The 23025-nt window shown below is 47.1% G+C and overlaps 1 protein-coding gene across 1 annotated transcript in view; it reads left to right on the forward strand.

The window, feature by feature from the left end:
- Positions 1-23025, forward strand: part of UPF1 (UPF1 RNA helicase and ATPase) — a 70107-nt gene that overhangs the window by 3688 nt on the left and 43394 nt on the right. The gene's annotated exons all lie outside the window — the stretch shown is intronic.

The raw sequence follows: 23025 nt of genomic DNA on the forward strand, positions 1-23025 counted from the left end.
GCTTACACAAAGCTTGGGGTTTTAGGGCTCGGGCCACGCCCCGGCCTGCCTCTCCCTGGTGGACCCGGTCCAGGCTTGGACGTCAAAGGCCGCTCTTCGCCCACAAGGTCCACAGTTCCATCTGGAGCTCGACCAGCCTGGCCCAGGCATGTGATTCCAACCAGACACCTTGACCGCACGGCCAAGGCACAGCCGTTGGTACCCTGATGTCATCTCTCCAAGGCTTTCTGTCTCAGGCAATGGTCCCGCCATCCATTCCATGCTGGGCCTGAGACCTGGGCAGCATCTGAGGCTCCTCCCTCCCACTCCCCACCCCCCGCCATGTTCAGTTTGTCAGCAGCTCTTGTCCCCTCGGCCTCCAAAACATACAAATCCAAACACTTTGCCCCTCCCAGCAGCCCAGCCCTGGTTTCCACCCCGCTGACTCCTGCCTGGACACTGCCCCCCATTCCCCAGGGTAACCACAGGGGATGTCTCAAATTCATAAATCAGATCATGTTCCTCTCTGGCTCACACACCCTCCATGGCTCCCTATTACTCTCAGAATAAATTCCACCTCCTCTCTGTGTCCTGCAAGGCCCCACACAATCTGACCTCACCCCATCCCTCCTGCCTGTCTCCTCCTTCCCTTACTCTGCTCCAGTCACACTGGCTTCCTCACTGTTCTGCCAACAGCCACGCCCTTTCCCACCCCAGGGCCTTTGCACAAGCCATCCTTTCTGTCTGAAATTCTCATTCTCCATATTTACACGGTACTTTCCTGTCCTTCAGATCTCAGCTTAAATATCACCAACCTCAGGAGGCCTCCCCAACCCCTGAACAAAAATACCTTCACTCAACTTTCTTCCAAACACTCTTCACTCTTTGAAATTATCTTCTTTGTGTGTATGTTCATACAAACTGTATTTTACCCACAGCATGTACCATCATGCCCAGCCCATAGTAGGTGGGGTCCTGTCTTCTAGGGGACCTAGAGCCCCAATGACAAGGTTTGAGAAACATCTACCCTTCTGAGTCCCCCTGACCTCCCCCAGCAATGCCCCAGGATTTATAGTCAAGAACTTCACCCTCAATACATGCCAGTGTGGGCAAAGGCCGGAGGGGACGAGAACAAGGCAGTGTTCCTGGAGCTGGCTGTGGTGGGGCCCGGCTCACATGGGGGCAGGGACACAGGGCGATACAACTAGACAGGCCAGACTTGGATTCCATCCTGGGACAATAGGGAGCCATGGGAGGTGTGTGGACCCCATTGCCCTGTGCTGGGCACCGGGAGGTTCCTTCCTCAGACGTCAGCACCCTGTGGGTTGTTCATGTTTGCTGGGAACATCTCGAAGCCGCTTTATACGAATTCCTGTGGAGAACTGTCTCCGACTGGTGAGGCCATGCACCACCTCCGTCACCACAGGACTCAGGGAGGTCTGTCGGTCTGCAGGAGCCTCCCAGACCCAGATAACGTGCTGACAGCCACCTGGCCCTGCCTGGGCCCCTCAGCCTCCCCCAAGAACAGCAAGGTCCCCCCAAGGCCCTAGGCCTGGCTACCCCTTCCAGGCCCTTCGTGGATGCCAAAGACCTCTCTCCTTATTCCCCTGGAATTTTCCTCACAGGCCCTGCCAACACCTCCAGGAATATATTAAAAGAAAATGTTTCCAGTCCGAGCAGGACTGTTTTATGGTTCTCGGGGCTGGGAGTCTGACTGCAGAGTGGAAAGGCCTCGTCACGACGCTGTTCCTTCTGCAGAACGGCTTCGACCCTGCTTGCCTCCTGTACCCTCCTTAGAGGCCTGGGCTCTGCAGGGATTTCCTAGCCAAGCAAAGTCCCCCTCACCCCCTTCCCCCAGACTGGGGAGAAATTCTCCAGCAAAATAGAGGCTCAGGATAAAGCCTGGAGCTAATACATTTTCCAACATTTATTCATTCAACAAACGCCTGCTGTGCTCCTACTGTGTGGTCTCCTTCGGGTGCTGGGGACACAGCAGGAACAAGTGGGACCTGTCCTGCCCTAGAGTGGGGACCAGAATCAGGTGGGAAGTGGCACTAGAGTACCCCCAGATCACAGGTCTATAAAGGTGGGCAGGGAAGGTGGCAGCTTGCCTGAGACGGGGCAGGGAATAAGCAAAGGGGCAGAGATCAACATAGGCAGAGCAGTTCCAAAGACGCCTTTCTTTTGTCTAATTGAGGTGAAATTCCCAAAATGTAGAAATCACCATTTTAAAGTGAACCATTCAGTGGAATTTAAGTACATTCACAGTGTTATGCAACCGTCACCTGTATCTCATTCCAGAACTTTTTCATCATCCCAGAAAGAAACCTTCATCCATTGACAGTCACTCCCACCTGACTCTCCAGCCCCTGGCAACGACTGATCTGCCTTCTACCTCTGTGAATTTGCCTGTTTGGACATTTCACGTAAATAGGGTCATACAATCTGCGGCCTTTGTGTCTGGCGTCTTTCACTTAGCGTAATGGTTTCCAAGTTCATCCACGATGTAGGGTGTGTCAGAGCTTCATCCCCTTTTACAGTTGTGTAATATTCCACTGTACAGTTGTACCATGTTTCGTTAGTGGACATTTGGGTTGTTTCCACTTTTGGCAACTGTGACTAGTGTTGCGCGGGTCCTGGACTTTTGTTTGCAGGGAGTTTTAAATTTTTTATATTTAAAAATATTTTATTCATTTATTTATTTTTGGCTGAGTTGGGTCTTAGTTGCGGCACGCAGGATCTCTTTTTTGCAGTGTGCGGGCTTTTCTCTCGTTGTGGCACATGCAGGCTTAGTTGCCCCGTGGCATGTGGAATCTTAGTTCCCCGACCAGGGATGCAACCTGCGTCCCCTGCATTGGAAGATGGATTCTTAACCACTGGACCACCAGGGAAATCCCTGTAGGGAGTTTTTCAAATTACAGATTCTATTTCACTGCTAGTGATCGGTCTGTTCAAATTATCTATTGCTTCTTGATTCAGTTTTGGTGGCCTGTACGTTTCTAGAAACTTGTTCGTTTCTTCTAGGTTGTCGAATTTGTTGACATAGTATTCTCTTATTTTTTTTGTATTTCTGTGGTATCGGTTGTCATTTCTCCTTTTTCATTTCTTATTTTGTTTATTTGGGGCCTCTCTCTTTTTTTCTTGGTGAGCCTGGCCAGAGGTTTGTCAATTTTGTTTACCCTTTCAAAGAACTAGCTCTTGGTTTTATCGATTTTCTTCTAGTTTTTAATTTCTATTTTATTTATTTCCTCTTCGATCTTCATTATTTCCTTATGTCTGCTGACTTTAGGTTTTGTTTGTTCTTTTTCTAATTGTTTTAGGTGGTAGGTTAGTTTGTTTATTGCAGATTTTTCTTGTTTTTTGAGGAAGGCCTGTTCACTATGAACTTTGCTATAAGAACTGTTTTTGCTTCATCGCGTGGATTTTGTATGGTTGTGATTTCATTGTTATTTGTTTCCAGGTATTTTTAATTTCATTGTTGACCCATTTTTTTTTTAAATGTCCCTTAGACATTCCCATCACCCCCAGAGGAAACCCAGTCCCCATGAGCAGTCCCTCCCATTCTCCTCTCCCAGCCCCTGGCAACCACTAATCTACTTTCTGTCTCTATGGATTTGTCTGTGGTGGACATTTCGCGTACATGGATCCTTACATTATGAGGGGTTTTGTGGCTGGTTTCCCCCAGTCAGCATGATGTTTTCAAGGTGACTCTATTTTCAATTTATTTTTACTTCATTTTGCTGAAATATATTAAAGCACTCCCAGGCCTCGGGTCATTTCTCTGTTTCTCTGCCACGTGGCTCCAGAAATGATGGGGATTTTCATAGGCACCCACGATGCATCATGCATCTCCCCGTTTCCCCAGCTGTCTCAAAAGATGACTTTTTTACAGTTGGTGTATTAGAATCAGGTTCCAAACAACATCCGTATTTGGTTGTTGTCTCCCTTAAGTCTCTTTTTATCCCCTCTCTCTCTTTTTTATTAATTGTGGTAAAATAACATAAAAATTTAACATCTTAACCATTTCTTTTAAATTTTTTTTTGGCAGTGCCATGCGGCTTGCAGGATCTTAGTGCCCCGACCAGGGATTGAACCTAGGCCCCCTGCAGTGGAAGCGTGGAGTCCTAACCACTGGACCGCCAGGGAAGTCCTCATCTGAACCTTTTTTTTTTTTTTTTTTGCGGTCCACGGGCCTCTCACTGTTGTGGCCTCTCCCGTTGCGGAGCAACAGGCTCTGGACGCGCAGGCTCAGCGGCCATGGCTCACGGACCCAGGCGCTCCGCGGCATGTGGGATCTTCCCGGACCGGGGCACGAACCCGTGTCCCCTGCATCGGCAGGCGGACTCTCAACCACTGCGCCACCAGGGAAGCCCCAGAATCTCCTTCTTTTTAAGGCTAAATAATATTCCATTGTGTGGCTACACCACATTTGGCTTATCCAGTCATCTGTCGATGGACATTTGGGTTGTTTCTACCTTTTGCCTTCTGTGAATGTTGCTGCGGTGAGCACAGGTGTGCAAGCATCCATTCAAGTCCCTGCTTTCGCTTCTTGTTGAAGGCGTTTTGTCCAGGAACCAGAATGTAAGACCAGAGGAACGAGAGTGCACTGACTTGGGGGGCACCTTCTTGGGACACGTTAAATCTTGGGATTTAACATCCCGGCAAGGACTCAGAGGATGATGGGCCAGCTGGGTTGCTGAAATGGCTCTTAGAAGCCTGGAGAAAGCGCTGGCCCAGGCTGAGAGGCGTGGAATTACCTGGGTGAGCTGTCCTGGCAGCGGCTGAGGGCAGTGGAAGCATACGTGGAAGCATCCCAGAGGATGGTGTCCCGTGGGAGGACCCAGAGGGCACAGCATCTCCCAAGGCTGTCAGAGAGACATGCCAGCGCCAAGAGGGAGCTGGGTAGTTGTGTCTTCTGCAGGTGGTCACAGAGCCGTGGACACGATGCTCCAAGTACGAGGTTGGGTGGGCACTTCACCACCAAGAGCCAGAACCCTCAATTATTTTAAGACAGTACCATGGTTTCACATGTCAGCTTGTTTAGTTTTACATGTCAACTTGGCTAGACTGTGCCCAGTCATCCCTTAAGCCCCAGTCTAGGGGTAGCAGTGGAGTATCTTGTAGATGTGTTTCACTTCCATATCCAGTTGACCCTAAATAATCAGGGTGGGTCTCATCCAGTCAGCTGAGACGATTTATGAGCAAAACTAAGGTTTCCCCAAGGACGGAGAAACTCCACTTTGTCCAAGATAAACAAAGCCAGACCCTAGTTAAAGTGGTCAGGACAAACTTATGGTTACCAAAGGTGCAGGGCTGGGGGCAAATTAGGGGTATGAGGTTAACAGATACTAACTACTATACAGAAAATAGGTAAGCAGCAGGATGTACTGGATATCACAGGAAGTTACACCCAATATCTTGCAATAACCTGTAATGTAACGTAATTTGCAAAAAAAAAAAAAAAAAGAAAAGCCAACGAAACACCCTGAATCACTATGCCGTATGCCTGAAACTAACACGACACTGTAAATCGACTATACTTCAATCAAAAATAAATAAAGCGGTCAGGGGAGATTTTAATCCATAACATACTATTGCCATAAGGAAAAAGATTCAATGTGGAGCGAACTCAACTTTGATTTGGCTTTCTAAAGGGAGAATGAGGGAATGGAAGTGGGGGGTGAAGGGGGGCTCTGTAGAGGCAGGGAAGTAAAAATGACAAAAAGCAGGAAAGAAGGATTGTTCCACGTGAGACCCATCTAGGTTTGCCAACTGATGCTTCTCAAAGTTTGGCCTCCACCCTCCCACCGAGGCCGAGAGACCGGGGTGCCTTCTCCAAGAGCTGACTGGAACAAATGGTCAATTCTTTTGGCAGCCCTGAGTTTTCTCAGGCAGGTACTTTAAGAGGGGCTGGGGTCGGGACTTCCAGCGGTTAAGACTCTGCAATCCCGGGGGGAGCAGGGGGTCCGGGTTCGATCCCTGGTCGGGAAACAAAGAGTCCGCATGCCGCAACTAAAGATCCTGCACACAGCAACTAAGACCCGGCACAGCCAAATAAATAAATAAATATTTAAAAAAGGAAAAAAAAGAGGGGCTAGGGTCATCCTAGGGAAGTGACCTTGAGCCATTGGATACCACATTAGTTCAAGTCGTTATAGGCCAAGATTGGAGCCTAGTTGAGAAGAGGGCTCGGAGGAGTTGGGCTTGAGTTTGGTCAAGGAGACCAATTTTTTGGCTCCTGCCTGAACCCCCAGTCTGCCAGTCTGGATTTCGAACTCACCAGCCCCCATGATTGCATAAGCCAATTCCTCACAATACGTCTTTTGATGTATACATGTCCTGATAGCTCCATCTCTGGGAGAAACTGGCTGATACAGCCAGGCAAGGTGGAAGGGGGCTTGACCCCAGCGAGCTGTGGAGATGATTAATAAGACTAATAGAATATCCCTGGGGTGAGATGGATGGGCAGCTACCAAGGATACCGCATCATTAACAACCACGATCTGAAAGCACAAGAACAGAGGAAAGGGATGCTGAGTCTCAATCCCTTTGCCCAGTTCCCAGACCCGAGCTGGCCTGAAGAGCTGGTCAGGTGTGAGGAGGGAGGACTCTGGAATGTTGTCTCCTTGACAAATCCTCAGTCCTCTTTGTCACAGCGACCTGTGGTCCTGTACTCAAGTGGCCGTCCACTGCAGAACCTGGATGCCCAGACATTTTGAGGACTCTCAGACACAGGGTCTGAGCTGACACTGATACTCAGAAACCAGTGAGTCACCACCCCGCCCGCAGACAGAGGGCTGGGGGGCCAGATAATGAATAAAGTCCTGGAGAAAGTCTAGCTCATGGTGGACCAGCTCAGCGGTCCCTGAGTATACAACAAGTAGAGCTGATGAGAACAGATATGCTTGGAAGTTGGAGGAACTTCCTCTCACTCTTGAGGCCCGAAGGATAAGAGTGGGGAAGGCCACAAGAAGCCTCTAAATCTGTCCCCACATGCAGCCAAGTCGTAAAACACAAACAAGATCACAACCATAGAGATCCGCCACCATCAAAGGACGCAGGGGAGGGTCCCTGTCACATCTCTGTTTAATTCTCCAATCAAATTCTCCAGTCCGCCTCTGAGGATACCAGATGGGCCCTGGAGAATGACCATGGACTTCCTCAGGTCTGACCAAGTGGGTGCTCTATCCAGCTGCTGTGTAGAGGGGGTGGTCCTGACAGAGCTTATTCCTGAGGCTTCAGCTATGTCGCCTGTGGCCACTGGTTTGGCGGATGCATTCTTTTCTATTCTGATTAGAAAGAAGGACCAGAAACAGTTCACATTCCCACAAGATAGACAGGATACGCATTTACAGTTTTGCCCCAGGGCTAGGATTGCCCGAAAAGCTACAGATGCCCATTCTGTTTGGGGAGGTGATGAAAAAGTTCTGGAACTAAATAGTGATTGTGGTTACACAACAGGGTGAATGTACTAAATGGCAATGAATTTGCACACTTAAAAGTGGTTGAAACGGTAACTTTATGTATATTTTACTGCAATTAAGAAACAAACAGTACTTCCCGGGTGGCACAGTGGTTAAGAACCTGCCTGCCAATGCAGGGGACATGGGTTCGATCCCTGGTCCGGGAAGATCCCACGTGCCGCGGAGCAGCTAAGCCCGTGCGCCACGACTACTGAGCCTGTGGTCTAGAGCCCACGAGCCAGAACTACTGAGCCCACGCGCCTAGAGCCTGTGCTCCGCAACAAGAGATGCCACCGCAGTGAGAAGCCTGCGCACCCCATGAAGAGTAGTCCCCGCTCGCCACAACTAGAGAAAGCCTGTACACAGCAACGAGGACCCAACACAGCCAAAAATAAATAAATAAAATAAATAAATTTATATAAAACAGGCAAACAAACAAAAATATAGGATGCACCGTTGAATTTGAATTCAGATCAACAATGAATAAATTTTTAGGATAAGTATGTACCAAATATTACGTGGAAAATACTTATCCTAAAAATTTATTTGCTGCTCAGCATGAGGAAATGCAAATCAAAGCCACAATGAGGACTTCCCTGGTGGCGCAGTGGTTAAGAATCCGCCTGCCAATGCAGGGGACATGGGTCCGATCCCTGGTCCGGGAAGATCCCACATGCCGCGGAGCAGCTAAGCCTGTGTGCCACGACTACTGAGCCCGCGTTCTAGAGCCTGTGAGCCACAACTACTAAGCCCATGTGCCACAACTACTGAAGCCCACGCGCCTAGAACCTGTGCTCTGCAACAAGAGAAGCCACTGCAATAAGACCGCACACGCAGCAAAGAGTAGACCCTGCTCGCCCCAACTGGAGAAAGCCCGCGCGCAGCAACGAAAACGCAACGCAGCCAAAAACAAACAAACAAATAAATAAATATTTTTCGAGAACCACAATGAGATATCACTTCATCTCCGCTAGAATGACTACTATTAAAAACACAAAACAAAACACAAAATAACAAGTGTTAGTGAGGATGTGGAGAAACAGGAACCCTTGTGCACTGTTGGTGGGAATGTAAAATGGTACACAGTATGACAATTCCTCAAAAAATTGGAAATAGAATTATGATATGAGCCAGCATTTCCACTTCTGCGTACATTCCCCAAAGAATTGAAAGCAGGGACTCAAAGAGGTATTTGTACACCCATAATCATAACAACATTGTTCATGACGGCCAAAAGGTAGAAGCAACCCAAGTGGCCATTGACGTGTGGATGGTTAAATAAAATTGGAGTATGTCTATACAATGGAATATTATTCAGCCTTAAAAGGAAGAAAATTCTGAGACATTGATGAACCTTGAGGACATTATGCTAAGTGAAAGAAGACAGACACAAAAAGACAAACATTGTATGATCTCACTTATATGAGGTCCCTAGAGTAATCAGAGACAGGAAGTAGAATGGTGGGTGCCAAGGGCTGGGGGAGCGGGAATGGTGAGTTAGTGTTTAATGGGCACAGAATTTCAGTTTGGGAAGAGAACAGAGTTCTCGAGATGGATGGTGGTGACGTTTGCACAGCAATAATGTATTTAACACTACTTAACTATACACTTAAACACGGCTAGAATGGTAAATTTTATGCTGTGTGTATTTTAGCACAATAAAAAATTTTAAAATAAAATTATTTGCTGCTTATGTAAAATTCAAATTTAACTGAATGTCCTTTTTTTTTTTTAAAAAAAAACGTTTTTTCTGGGTGTGTGTTTGTCTTGATGAATCTGGCATGCCTACACCCAGAGGCATTTTAGCTCTCCCACTTGGGTCTGTGTGGTGGGTTGCTTGGCACACAGGTGTGAACCAATGGCTGCAGTATAGCCTCATGCAGGGGTCGCCCCAAAGGATGGTGGAGGGGTGTTCTCCCCCGTGGGCAGAGCTGTGAGAGAGTCCCTGACTAGCCACTCTGTGGGACAGAGAGGTGACCTGAGGTGAGAGTATACACAGATTCCTGGGCCAAGGCCAGGAAGATCAGGACTTCCCTGGTGGCACAGCGGTTAAGAATTCACCTGCCAGTGCAGGGGACATGGGTTCGAGCCCTGGTCCGGGAAAATCCCACATGCCGCGGAGCAACTAAGCCAGTGTGCCACAACTACTGAACCCGTGTGCCACAACTACTGAAGCCCGCGCACCTAGAGCCCATGCTCCGCAACAATGAGAAGCCCACGCACTGCAACGAAGAATAGCCCCCTCTCTCCGCAACTAGAGAAAGGCGTGTGCAGCAACAAAGACCCAATGCAGGCATAAATAAATAAATAAATAAATAAATAAATAAATAAACAGACTAATTAATGAATGAATTTTTTTTAAAAAAAAGATCTGGAAGATCAAAGACTCTGGGGTAGAGCCATCAATGGACAATCAGGAGTGGACTGAAACACGAGGATTTCTGTTTTTTGGGGGTTTTTTTGCAGTACGCGGGCCTCTCACTGCTGTGGCCTCTCCCATTGCGGAGCACAGGCTCTGGACGCGCAGGCTCAGCGGCCATGGCTCACGGGCCCAGCCACTCCGCGGCATGTGGGATCTTCCCAGACTGAGGCACGAACCTGTGTCCCCTGCATCGGCAGGCGGACTCTCAACCACTGCACCACCAGGGAAGCCCTCCTTTACCTCTTGATGGTTAATTTCGAGTGTCAGTCTGGCTGGGCTAAGGGGTCCCTAGAGAGGTGGGAAAACATTATTTCTAGCTGCATCTGTGAGGGCATTTCTAAAGAGTTTAGCATTTGAATCAGAGGACTGAGTAAGGAAGTTTACCCTCACCGGTATGGGTGGGCATCACCCACTCCAGTAAGGACCTGAACAAAGCAAAAACTTGGAGCAAGGGTGAATTTGCTCTCTCTCTGTTAAGCTGGGCTCTCCATCTTCTTCTGCCCCCAGACATCAACACCCTGGTTTTCAAGCTTTGGGACTCAGCTGGAACTTCTACCATCAGCTCCCCTGGTCTCTGGGTTTGATTTTTTTTTTTTTTTTTTTTGCGGTCCACGGGCCTCTCACTGTTGTGGCCTCTCCCGTTGCAGAGCACAGGCTCTGGACGTGCAGGCTCAGCGGCCATGGCTCACGGGTCCAGCCGCTCAGCGGCATGTGGGATCTTCCCGGACCGGGGCACGAACCCGTGTCCCCTGCATCGGCAGGCGGACTCTCAACCACTGCGCCACCAGGGAAGCCCTGGTCTCTGGGTTTGGACTGACCTACACCACTAGCTTTCCTGGGCTCCAGCTTGCCCATGGAAGATTGTGGGACTTCTTAGTTTCCATAATCACGTAAGCCTCGTGATAAATCTCTTTCTATACATCTATATGTAACCGACTGGTTCTGCTTCTCTGGGGAATCTTGACTCATACATGAAGGATTTGATTTTGCCCCATTTGATGGGTGAGGAAAGCGTGCAGACAGCCTCCTAAATCAGGAAGAGGCTGGGTCAGGATTCAAACCCAGAACCCCCAGCCTTAAACCACCCACAGCGCTGCTGCCCCAGGCCCATCTGAGCATTCCATACCCAGACTCTACCCAGCCTGGGGTGAGGGCACCCAGCACGCAGAGGTGCTCGGCGAACACGCACTGGGTAGCCGATGCCAGGCAGTCTCCACCCCTTCACTTGGGGATGCTGGGCTGCTGGTGTCCACAAACCCCTCTGATCTCCTGGGCCTCAAGCCTTGATGTGCAGGCCTAGCGGGCCATGCTGGCCTTGTGAATGTCACTGGGCCTTGAATTCACGTCCTGGGGACTTCAGTGTTGCCCAGGTCTGAGTGAGAAGTTGCCAGAGGGGCCCTGAGGAAGTGGCTTCACTCCTCGGAGTCTTGGATAACCCTCTGCAAGTGTAAGCGATAGTTTAGTGGGTAGAATGGTGGTCCCCCAAAGATATGTCTTCTCGGAACCTGTGAACGTGAACTTATTTGGAATAAGCGTCTTTGGAGGTGTCATTAAGTTGAAGAATCTCAAGATGAGATCATCCTGGATTATCTGGGTGGCCCTTAAATCCAATGACAAGTGTCCTTATAAGAGACAGAAGAAGAGGAGGAGGTGATGTAAAGACAGAGACTAGAGTGATGTGGCCACAAGCCAAGGACGCCTGGAGCCCCCAGCAGCTGGAATTGACAAGGAAGGATCCTCCCCTAGAGCCCTCAAATGGAGTGTGACTATGCTGACACTTTGATTTAGGATTTCGGGCCTCCAGAACTGCAAGAGAATACATTTCTGTTGTTTTAAACCCCCTAGTTTGTGACACTTTGTTACAGCAGCTGCAGGAACCTCATGCAGTGTCCTCTAACTCATCTGTGATGATTCGGTTTCAGTTGGTCTGGTGGGTTTTATACTGTGCCCATCTTCTGGGCACATCTGGTCAGTGATTTGCAGTCACACATTTGACCCTGCAAGTGGCCCTGCACCCAGGTGTCCATCGACCCCTCAGGGAACTATTTACTTCTCTCTTCTCTTCTTTTTTCCTTCCCTTTCCTTTCCCTTTCCCCCTCCTTCCTTCCTTCCTTTCCTTCTTTCTTTCTTTCTTTCTTTCTTCCTTTCTTCCTTCCTTCCTTCCTTCCTTCCTTCCTTCCTTTCTTTCTTTCTTTCTTTCTTCCTTCCTTCCTTCCTTCCTTTCTTTCTTTTTCTAGCAGTAAAATATATGACAAAAAATTTACCCCTTTAAACTGCCACTTAGTATATTAACTATGTGTGCAGCCATCACCTCTTTCTCGTTCCAGAACATTCTCATCACCTCAAAAGGAAACCCTGTACCCACTAAGCAGTCACTCCCCGTCCCCCTCCCCCAGCCCCTGGCAAACATTAATCTGCTTTCTGTCTATGGATTTGCCTGTTCGGACATTTCGTACAAATGGAATCATATACTGTGTGGCCTTTCGTGTCTGGCTTCTTTCACTTGGCATAACGTTTTCGAGGTTCATCACATTGTAGCGTGTATCAGAACTTCATTCCTTTTTATGGCTGAGTAATATTCCACCGTACGGAGGCACCACCTTCTGTTTATCCATTCATCAGACACTTGGATTGTTTCTACCTCTTGGCGATTGTGACTAGTGCTGCTCTGAACATGTGTGTACAAACACCTCTTTGAGACCCTGCTTTCAACGCTTTTGCACATATACCCAGAAGTGAGATTTCTGGATCACACGGCATTTCAATGTTTAACTTTTTGAGGAACTGCCAAACTTTTCTGCAGCGACTACAGCATATCATGTTTTTACAAGTTGCAGCGCGTAAGGGTTGCGATTCCTCCACATCCTTGAACATCACTTGTTATTTTCCGTTTTGGATTGTGGCCCTCCTAGTGGGTGTGGCGTGGTCCATTTTCCTTCCCATCGTTTTGTCCCCTCCTCACACACTACACCAGTTACTGATTTCTGATGGCTTCTGCGTATCATCCATCTCCCTGCTCTGAGAGGCCACACAGCTATCTGTGATTTGGGGAGAATGACCTGGGTCGGACCCACTGGGAGGTGTTATTTAGTTTCCCAGCCCAACACCTTCTAAAACATCCATGGTGAATTCCACCCCAAATATATCCCAGCGTGCAGCGTCGTATGGGAATAGAAGAGGGTCCCTGGGGGCTGACTTCTTTTCTGGAGGCTTGCCACCCTCAGTGGCAGCCTTGAGTCTCTTTGGGAACCCAAGCTTTGAGGCCAGGCCAAAACCCACCTCTCCCGACACCCCAGCATACCCCCCCAAAAAGCAGCCTGTGGTTGAATTAGAATCAAGGTGGCCACCCACTGTCCCCCCAACCCAAGGCCTGCTGTGACCCATCGTCACCTTCAAAGAGGCTGTTCAGAGAGCAGAGGAAGGCTGTGAAATATACACACATGCCTATTTTTCTTTCCCCACCAGCATCGCCGGGGCTTTGGCCACATATCCATGTCCCACAAGAGGCTCCTTTGAAGAAAGAATGGGGCCGCGAGGGGGGCCCACAGAAACCCACAAGCGCCCACTGTTCCTGGGAAGAGCCCCAAATGGGGTCCACGGTCAGCCTGGGCTGCCCACATCTCAGCAAGGCGTGGCTGGCGAGGGCCACTTCTGTGGGAGCCAGGAGCCCAACAGATGGGGTTTCAAAGAAGCTGGTCCGGGGGAAAGCTAAGATCCTAAATGTCCTTTTTTCCAAAGTCATGGAATTTCCCTGCAGCAGCCATGGCCGCTGCTTACCCTCGAGGGACCTCTCTTGGTACAAGAGAAGAATGCCATTTCCCTGGACTTGGAGGCTGGCGTGGAACTTGAGGAGGGGCTGGACCAGGACGTGGGGCAGAGCTGTGAATTCAGGACTGGCGGGTGAATTCCGGAGTGCGACCCATGCTGGGTTAAGTCACTGAGTGGGACAGGCCTGGGATTGGCTGAGATCTACTTGGGACCCAGCCTGGGCTGTGGTGGAGGCCCAAGGGGACTTTGGTGTGGTTTGAAATAATTTTAAAAAAAATTTTCAATGATGAATTGTGAAAATGTAGACAAAATGAAGAACACTGAGAGCTAGTGCTTGATGGCTGCTGTCCAGATACTGCCCTAAGCCCTTCAACACACTGTGGGGTGTTGGGGCCACTAGAATCTCATTTTACAAGTGAGGCACAGAGAGGTCAAGACATTTGAGAGAGGTTACACAGCAAGCCGACAGCAGGGCAGGGATATAAATCCAGACCTGCTTTAGTCAACCCAAACCCATCAACACAACCATGTGTTGTATTTTTCTTTTTAATTGAATTTTGTCGTTTTAGACTTCTTTTGTGGAAAAATATACCTAACATGAAATTCGCCATTTTACTGTACAACTGAGTGGCATTAAGTACATTCACGAAGTGTTATGCAACCATCACCATTATTTACTTCCAAAATTTTTCATCTCCCAAAATAGAATCCCAGTGCCAATTAAGCAATAACTCCCATCTCCCCCTCCCCTACCCCCTAGTTAATCTCTAATATCTGCTTTCCGTCTCTGTGGATTTGTTTGTTCTGGACTTTTCATAGAAATAGAATCATGCAACATGTGGCATTTTAGGGTCTGGCTTCTTTTACTCAGCATAATGTTTTCAAGGTTTATCCGTGTTGGGATTTCTCTGGCAGTCCATTGGTTAAGACTCCATGCTTCCACCACAGGGGCCGTGTGTTTTATCCCTGGTCAGGGAACTAAGATCCCACATGCTGTGCAGTGCAGCCAAAAAAAAAAGCTTTATCCGTGTTGTAGCATGAATCAGTGCTTCATTCCTTTTTATGGCTGAGTAATATTCTCTCTCTCTTTTTTTTTTTTTTTTTTTTGTGGTACGCGGATGAACGCGCAGGCTCAGCGGCCATGGCTCAGGGGCCGAGCCGCTCTGCGGCATGTGGGATCTTCCCGGACTAGGGCACAAACCCACATCCCCTGGCGGACTCTCAACCACTGCGCCACCAGGGAGGCCCTAATATTCTCTTGTTTGAATGGACCACATTTTGTTTATCCACTCACCCACTAATGGACGTTTGGGTTATTTCTGCCTTTTGGGTATTGTAAAAAGGGCTGCTATGAACATACCCATAATCTTGTTTGAATGGACCACATTTTTTTTATCCACTCACCCACTAATGGACGTTTGGGTTATTTCTGCCTTTTGGGTATTGTAAAAAGGGCTGCTATGAACATACCCATACAAGTATCTGTGAATCCCAACTCTGAGTTCTTTTCTTATGTTTTTTTTTTCTTACAACACACACACACACATTTTTCATATAATACTGTCATTGTCATTGCTTTTTAAAAGCAGTACTCAGTTATAATTGACATACCAAAACCTGCACATTTTTTTTCTTTTCTTTTCTTTTTTTTTACATCTTTATTGAAGTATAATTGCTTTACAATGGTGTGTTAGTTTCTGCTTATAACAAAGTGAATCAGTTATACATACACATACGTTCCCATATCTCTTCCCTCTTGCGTCTCCCTCCGTCCCACCCTCCCTACCCCACCCCTCTAGCTGGTCACAAAGCACCGAGCTGATCTCCCTGCCTGCACATTTTTAATGTGTACGATTTGATGCATTTGATATATGTCTACACCTGTGAAACTGTCACCACATCAAGATAGTGAACATAACCATCACCCTGAATGTTTCCTCCCACCCTTCCCCTTAAAACCTCTGACCTGTTTTCTGTCAGTGTACATTAGTTTGCACTTTCTAGAATGGCATATAAAAGGAATCGTGCAGTATGTAGCCTTTTGTGTCTGGATTCTTTCACTCAGCATAATGGGCTGGAGGTGCATCCCTGGTGCTGGAGTGTCAACGGTTCACACCTTTTTATTACTGAGAAGTATTCCACTGTGTGTTCATTCATTCCCTTGATGGTGGACATTTGGGTTATTTCCAGTTTGGGACAATTACTAATAAATAAAACTGCTGGGAGCATTCATGTACCAGGTCTTCTATGAACACCTGCTTTCATTTCTCTAGGCTAAATACTGAGGAGGGGAAAGGCTGACTTCTGTTAACTTTTGAAGAAACCGCCAAACTTCCTTTCCAAGTGGCTGCAGCAGTTTGCATTTCCAGCGGCCTGGAAAGGAGTTTCAGTTCCTCCCCATCCTTGTCAACACTTGCTGGTGTCAATCTTCTTCACGTTAGCCATCTGGGGGTGGGGATCGTGGCGCACACTGTGTTCTGAGTTGTGAGATTCCAGGTGGTTTTATATTCTTTCTACTTTTCTGTTTTGTCTGATTTTTTCTTTTCCAGCATCAAGAATGTGTTACTTTTACAGTGAGGGATCCTCCACCCCATACACACAAACATTGTGTTTTTTCCCCTGAATAGGAAAAAAAACCAAGAATTAAATACCAGTTAAACAGCTGCTTAGTTTTGCTCAAAAGCTGTATTAAAGGTACAGGGTTTCCTTTATGAGGTGATGAAAATGTTCTGGGACTAGAGCTGATGTTCACACAGCATTGTGAGTGTAAATGTCACTTTAGAATAACCAAAGTGGCAAATTTTACGTTGTGTGAATTGCATTATAAAATTAGAATAACCTGAGTACCTCAATGAGCTACCACTTTGCATCCAGCTGGTTGGCAAAAATTACCCAGTGAGATGATACCCAGCACGGTGGGAATGGGGCTCCTGGGGAACTCATAGAAAGCTGGGGGGCAGGCGTGTGTGGTGGCCACGCTGTTTCTTCCTCCTCAAGTGGAATATTCACATGCCTTGCAACATGCTCGAGAGAAATTGCTAGATGTGTTAGAGGTGTCCATGCCTGGAATCTGCCTAAATGCTGAATGAAGGCGGTGGAATATTATACAGCCATCAAAAAGTATGCCCAGAGGGATGAGTAACAATATGGCCACAGCTCAGAAATAGAATCACCATGCGAAAAAGAGTAAGTGACCCCAAGATCACAGGCAGCTTGATGCCCTTTTATACAGTTAAAAGCAATCCAAATAAAAATGTATATGTATTTTTAATAATTAATAGAGGTATGAAAAATATAGTACAAGGGTTGGATGGGGGTCTTTGAGATGAGAGTCATCTGGTGGGGGTGTTAGTGTCCTGGAGCTGCTGTAACAAGCTACCACAGACTGGGTGGCTTATAACAACAGGAATTTATTCTCTCATGGTTCTGGAGGCCAGAAGTCCAGGATCAAGGTGTTGGCAGGGCCGTGCTCCCTCTGGAGGCTCTAAGGGAGGATCTTTCTTTGCCTCTTCCAGTTTCTGAGGGCTCCAGGCATTTCTTAGCCTGTCGCTTCAGCACTCCAGCTTCTGCCTCTGTCATCACATGGCCTTCTCCTCTATGTTTCTCCTTTTCTGTCTCTCATAAGGACACTTGTCCTTGGATTTGGGGCTCACTCTAAATCCATGGTGATGTCATCTTGAGATCTTTCGTTTAATTACATCTGCAAGGACCCTTTTTTCCAAATGAGATCACATTCATAGGTTCTAGAGGTTAAACTTTGGACATATCTTTTGGAGGGACACCATTCAGCCTGCTAGCGGGGGCAAATATTAATGACTAGTAGGTTTTTATTTTATTTTATTTGTAATTTTTAAAAAACTTTTTTTTTTTGGCTACACTGTGTGGCTTGTGGGATCTTAGTTCCCCGACCAGGAATTGAACCTGGCCCGGGCAGTGAAAGCACAGAGTTCTAACCACTGGACCACCAGGGAATTCCCCATTGGTAGGTTTTTAAAAATGACTACTAACCAAGTAAACGAAAAGTGGCCATGGACCCTCCAGTGATGTGGCTAGACCAAGCGTTATTTTATTTTTCATCCTCTCGATATGACATCCTAAAGAAGTGCTCTGGGTTAGTATGTGCTTTTTTTGAAATTTTATTTTATACTACAGTATAGTTGATTTACAATGTTTTGTTAGTTTCAGGTATACAACAAAGTGATCCATTTATACATATACATATACCCATTATTTTTCAGATTCTTTTCCCAATAGGTTATTACAGAATATTGAGTGGAGTTCCTGGGGTAGTGTTAAGATGCAAATGCCTGGGTGTGCCCAGGATCTTCTCAGGCTAAGTGTCTGGCAGGGGTGGGGAGGTTGGGGGGGAACCTTGGAGATTGATCTGTGGTGCCTGCATCCATAGGGGGTAGCCCAGGATCCTTTGAAGAGCCTCTTTGTCTCTTCTGCGACAGATTCTCCTGAAAGATTTTTGTGTGTGTGTGTGGTACGCGGCCCTCATTGTTGTGGCCTCTCCCGTAGCGGAGTATAGGCTCCGGACGCACAGGCTCAGTGGCCATGGCTCACGGGCCCAGCCGCTCCGTGGCATGTGGGATCCTCCCAGACCGGGGCACGAACCTGTGTCCCCTGCATCGGCAGGCAGACTCTCAACCACTGCACCACCAGGGAAGCCCTCTCCTGGGTGATTTTTAAAGAGAATCCAGGTGAATCCCCACTGCCCACGACCTCCCATCTTACTTCACCTGCTCTGAGCCTCAGTTTCCACTCCTGAAAAATGGGCAGATCCCACCTACTCTCAGAGTTGCTGGTGTGCTGGTTGTCAAGCGATGCTATCCCTGTATTTGTTTCACACCAGGGTTTCTCAGTCTCAGCACCATAGACATTTTGGATAAGATTTCATTTTTTGTGGAGGGCTGTCCTGAGCGTTGTAGGATGTTTAGCAGCATCCCTGGCCTCTACCCACTAGATGCCAGTATAGAGTTGCCAGATTCAACAAATACAAATGCAGGATACCCAGGTACATTTGAATTTCAGATAAACATAGAAAAATTTTTTAGCCTAAGTTTGTCCCATGACACACACTTATACTAAAAAGGCATTTGACAAGGGTGCCAAGACGATTCAATGGGAAATGAACTGTTGAAATGAACAAAAGAAAATGTCTTTTCAACAAGTGGTGTTGGGACAATTGTATATCTACTATGTATATGTATACATATATATATATATATATATATATATGTATATGTGAAAGAATAAAGTTGGACGTCTATCATATATAGGAATAAATATCTGTGACCTTAGAATAAGCAACAGTTACTTAGCTATGATGAAAAAAGCACAAAAGCAACAAAAGGAAAAATAGGTAATTTAGATTTCATCATAATTTAAAATTTCTGTGCCACAAATGATACCATCAAGAAAATGAAAAAGACAACCCACAGAATGGGAGAAAACACGTGCAAATCATATACCTGACAAGGGACTTGTATCCAGTATCCAAAAAGAACTCTTACACATCAATAGTAAAAATATAAATAACAATTTACAAAGGGCAAAGGACTTGAATAGACATTTCTCCCCCCAAACAACAACCTTGAGAAAGGAGAGCAAACTTTGAAAGCCACACTTCCTGATTTTGAAAATTACTCCAAAGCCATAGTAATCATGACAGCATGGTACTAGCATAAGGATAAACAAATATATCAATAAAATAGAATTGGGAATCCAGAAATAAAGCCTTACATTCATGATCAATTGATTTTTAACAAGGATGCTTTCTTAGCCTGTTTGGGCTGCTATAACAAAATACCACCGACTGGATGGCTTTAACAGATATTTATTTCTCACAGTTCTGGAGGCTATAAGTCCAAAATCAAGATGCTAGCCAATTCAGTTCCTGGTGAGAGCTCTCTTCCTGGCTTGTAGAGGGCCACCTGCTTGCTGTGCCCTCACCTGGCAGAGAGAGAGATAGAGAGAGAGAGAGAGAGAGGAAGGGAGGGAGAGATCTGGCATCTCTTCTTATAAGGGTACTAATCCCCATTATTAAGGCCCTACCCTCATGACCTCATCAAGCCCTAATTACCTCCCAAAGGCCCTGCTTCCTAATACCATCACATTGGCGGTTAGGGTTTCAGTATACGAATTTAGGGGAGGACACAAACATTCATTTTATAACAGGTACCAAGACCATTCAATGGGGAAGGAATAATCTCTTTGGCAAAAGGTACTAGAACAACTGGATATCCACATACAAAAAAAATGAAGTTGGACCCCTACCTCACACCATACACAAAATTAACTCAAAATGGATCAAAGACCTGAATGTAAGAGCTAAAATCATACTACTCTTAGAAGAAAACATAAGGGTTAATCTCCATAACCTTGGATTAGCAATGGTTTCTTGAAAATGACACCCAAAGCACAAGCAACAAAAGAAACAAGTAGATCAACGTGCCTTCTTTTTTGAGGAGCCCTTGGCCTCTGTATGCTCAAAGCACTTGAAGATGTTGATGGATCTTGAGTTTGCAGGAGAAACATGCCAGAGGTGACTGAGAATGGAAGATTTTGAAAAAGTGTGACGATCCTTTTAGTTATCCCTTCAACCTATAAACATGGGTAATAGGTCTCCTCCATGTTCTCCCCAAGCAGTAATATGGGCTCGTGACTTGGCCACTGAAACATTTACTGAGCACCTACTGTGTGCTAAGTCTTGTGTTCGGCCCTGTGCATACAGCAGTGAATGAAACTGACACAGTTCCTGCCTTCAGAGAACTGACTTCTGCCTCACCTTGGGTTGGGTTCTCTAGAAGCTGAGCCTGAGATGGAGATTCAAGGTTGTTTGAGTTTGGGGGAAACCTGTGAGGGAGTGAAGGATGCAGGACAATTTAGGGAAGGAGCAGGCAAGGAAGTGGGCTCAACTGGTGTCAAGCCTCCACTGATCTAGGGGGAACCCTGGAGCATGACAAGCCCGAGTTGTTCCTACTTTGGTGCAAGGGGTCTGGCCTCTGGTTCCCCATGCCAGTTGGTCCTTGGTGTGGGCTTCCCTAGGGGATGTGTGTTTTGGGGGGGCATAACCTCCCTGGTGAGGCAGTTCGGGTGAGGGCAATTCACGATGGGTGGCTGTGAGCTGTTAGCAGACAATATTTACAGCAGCTGGGGTAGGGGTGCGGCAGCCAGTAAAGGAGATCTGGGTGGGAGACCTGCAGCATCCTCTCCAAAAAAATAATGAACATTCGACAAAGAATCACACTGACAATAATTTAATCAAAATTATGATCAATGTGTTACCAAACCAAACTTGGGTCCACTTGCCCACTTGTAGCAAAGCCAATCTACTGACACCAGGTTGTGGGGAAGGAAAGTGCAGCGTTTACTGCAGGGCACCAAGCAAGGAGTACAGGCAGCTAGAGGCTCTCCCTCAAAAAAGGCTCTCCCTGATGGTTTTCAGGGAAAGCTTTTTAAAGACAATGAGGGAGGGGGGTTGTGGGGTGTGTGATCAGCTCATGGACTTTCTTCTAATCGGCTGGTGGTGAGGTAATTGGGAGTCAACATCATCAATCTTCCGGTTCCAGCAGATCTGGGGGTCTGTGTGCTTGTGGGCAGCACGCACTTAGCTTCTACCTGGTAAGAGTTTCAGTATCTGCAAAATAACTCAAAGGACCTGGCTCAGAATATTATCTATAGCCCTTGAGAAGGAACTAAAAGTCCCTGACTTTGTTTAATGACTAACCTGAAATTATTTTGTCTTGCTTGACTGTTTTCCTTTCTAGCTGAATTTTCCACTTCTCTGATTAAATTTATTCTTTGGAACTTGGGAGAGGCCTAGGAGGCTAAAGTTTTTTCTGCAGACAAGAGGCAGGCGGAAGACATGGGAGGTGGGGTCTGTCCTGGGATGGCCCCACAGGGTCCTGTTCAGTTACAAATGCTGGTTGTGAAAAGGGCTCCATCAGAGGAAGGGAAAGGAAAGTCTTGGGGTGACAGGGAAAGGAGGGATAAGGCATGGGTTTGGAATTCTGGCTACCATGTCTCCAGCTTTGCTGGAGAACTAAACTGCAATGGAAGGGCTTGGGGCTCAGCTGCTCCAGACCACATTCTAGGGCTGGCTTCCCTCCTGAGGCACCTCAGCCAGGGTATCACCCAGCCCATGACAGCTGAGGCTGTCCTGCCCTTAGGGGTGTAACAACCCAATCTGAGTTTGGGACAAGTCATTTGTTACCAGTGATGGACACCTAAGTTGTTTGGAATCCTTTGCTTTTACCAACTAACCTGAAATTAAATATCTTGTACGTCTGTATTAGTTATCCATTGCTGTGTAATAAGTTATACCTAAAGTTAGTAGTTTAAAAAGATATACCTTGTTATCTCATAGTTTCCGTAAGTCAGGAATTTGGGAGTGGCTTGCCCTGGTGGATCTGGCTCAGAGTCTCTTAGGAGCTTGTGGTCAAGTTATTGGCTAGAGCTGGAGCCAGAGGAAACTCTCCTGGGGCTGTAGGATTCATTGCCACAGATGGGCGGCAGCAGGTGCTGGCTGATGGTGAGAGGTCTTAGTTCTTCTCCCTGGTGGCTTCTCCACAGCAATGCTTGAGTGTCCTCATGATGCGGTAGCTTGTGTCCCCTTGAGTGAGTGACCAGGAGAGGGCAAGGCAGAAACCTCAATACCTCCAATATCATGCAGTTTCTTCTGTCACCTTCTGTTTTGCCTTCTATTCATTAGCTGCAAGTCACTAAGTCCAGTTACACTCAAGGGGAGGGCAATCGAAAAAAGTGTCAAAGGATTTGAGGACTTTTTTTTTTTTTTTTTTCGGTACGCGGGCCTCCCACTGTTGTGGCCTCTCCCGTTGTGGAGCACAGGCTCTGGACGCGCTGGCTCAGCGGCCATGGCTCACGGGCCCAGCCGCTCCGTGGCATGTGGGATCTTCCCGGACCGGGGCACGAACCCGTGTCCCCTGCATTGGCAGGCGGACTCTCAACCGCTGCGCCACCGCGGAAGCCCTTGAGGACATATTTTAAACTTCCAAAATGTTGATGAGGAGCGACTTTTAAATTGAGATAAAATCCCATAACATAAAATTCATAATTTTAAAGTAGACAATTCAGGGAATTCCCTCACGGTCCAGTGGTTAGGACTCCATGGTTTCACTGCCAAGGGTTCAGGTTCAATCCCTGGTCAGGGAACTAAGATCCCACGAGCCGAGCGGCGCTGCCAAAGAAAAAAAGAAGTAGACAATTCATTGATTTTTTTAGTCTATTCACAATGTTATCACCATTATCTCATTCCAGAACATTTCCATCATTCCCCAAAGAAACCCCATACCTGTTGCAATTCCCCCTCCCCCATATCCTGTCAAGCACCATTCTACTTCCTATCTTTATGAATTGCCTACTCTTAGT

The sequence above is a fragment of the Neophocaena asiaeorientalis genome, unplaced genomic scaffold, assembly GCF_003031525.2.
Source record: "Neophocaena asiaeorientalis asiaeorientalis breed wild unplaced genomic scaffold, Neophocaena_asiaeorientalis_V1.1 scaffold87, whole genome shotgun sequence".
Taxonomy (NCBI): domain Eukaryota; kingdom Metazoa; phylum Chordata; class Mammalia; order Artiodactyla; family Phocoenidae; genus Neophocaena; species Neophocaena asiaeorientalis.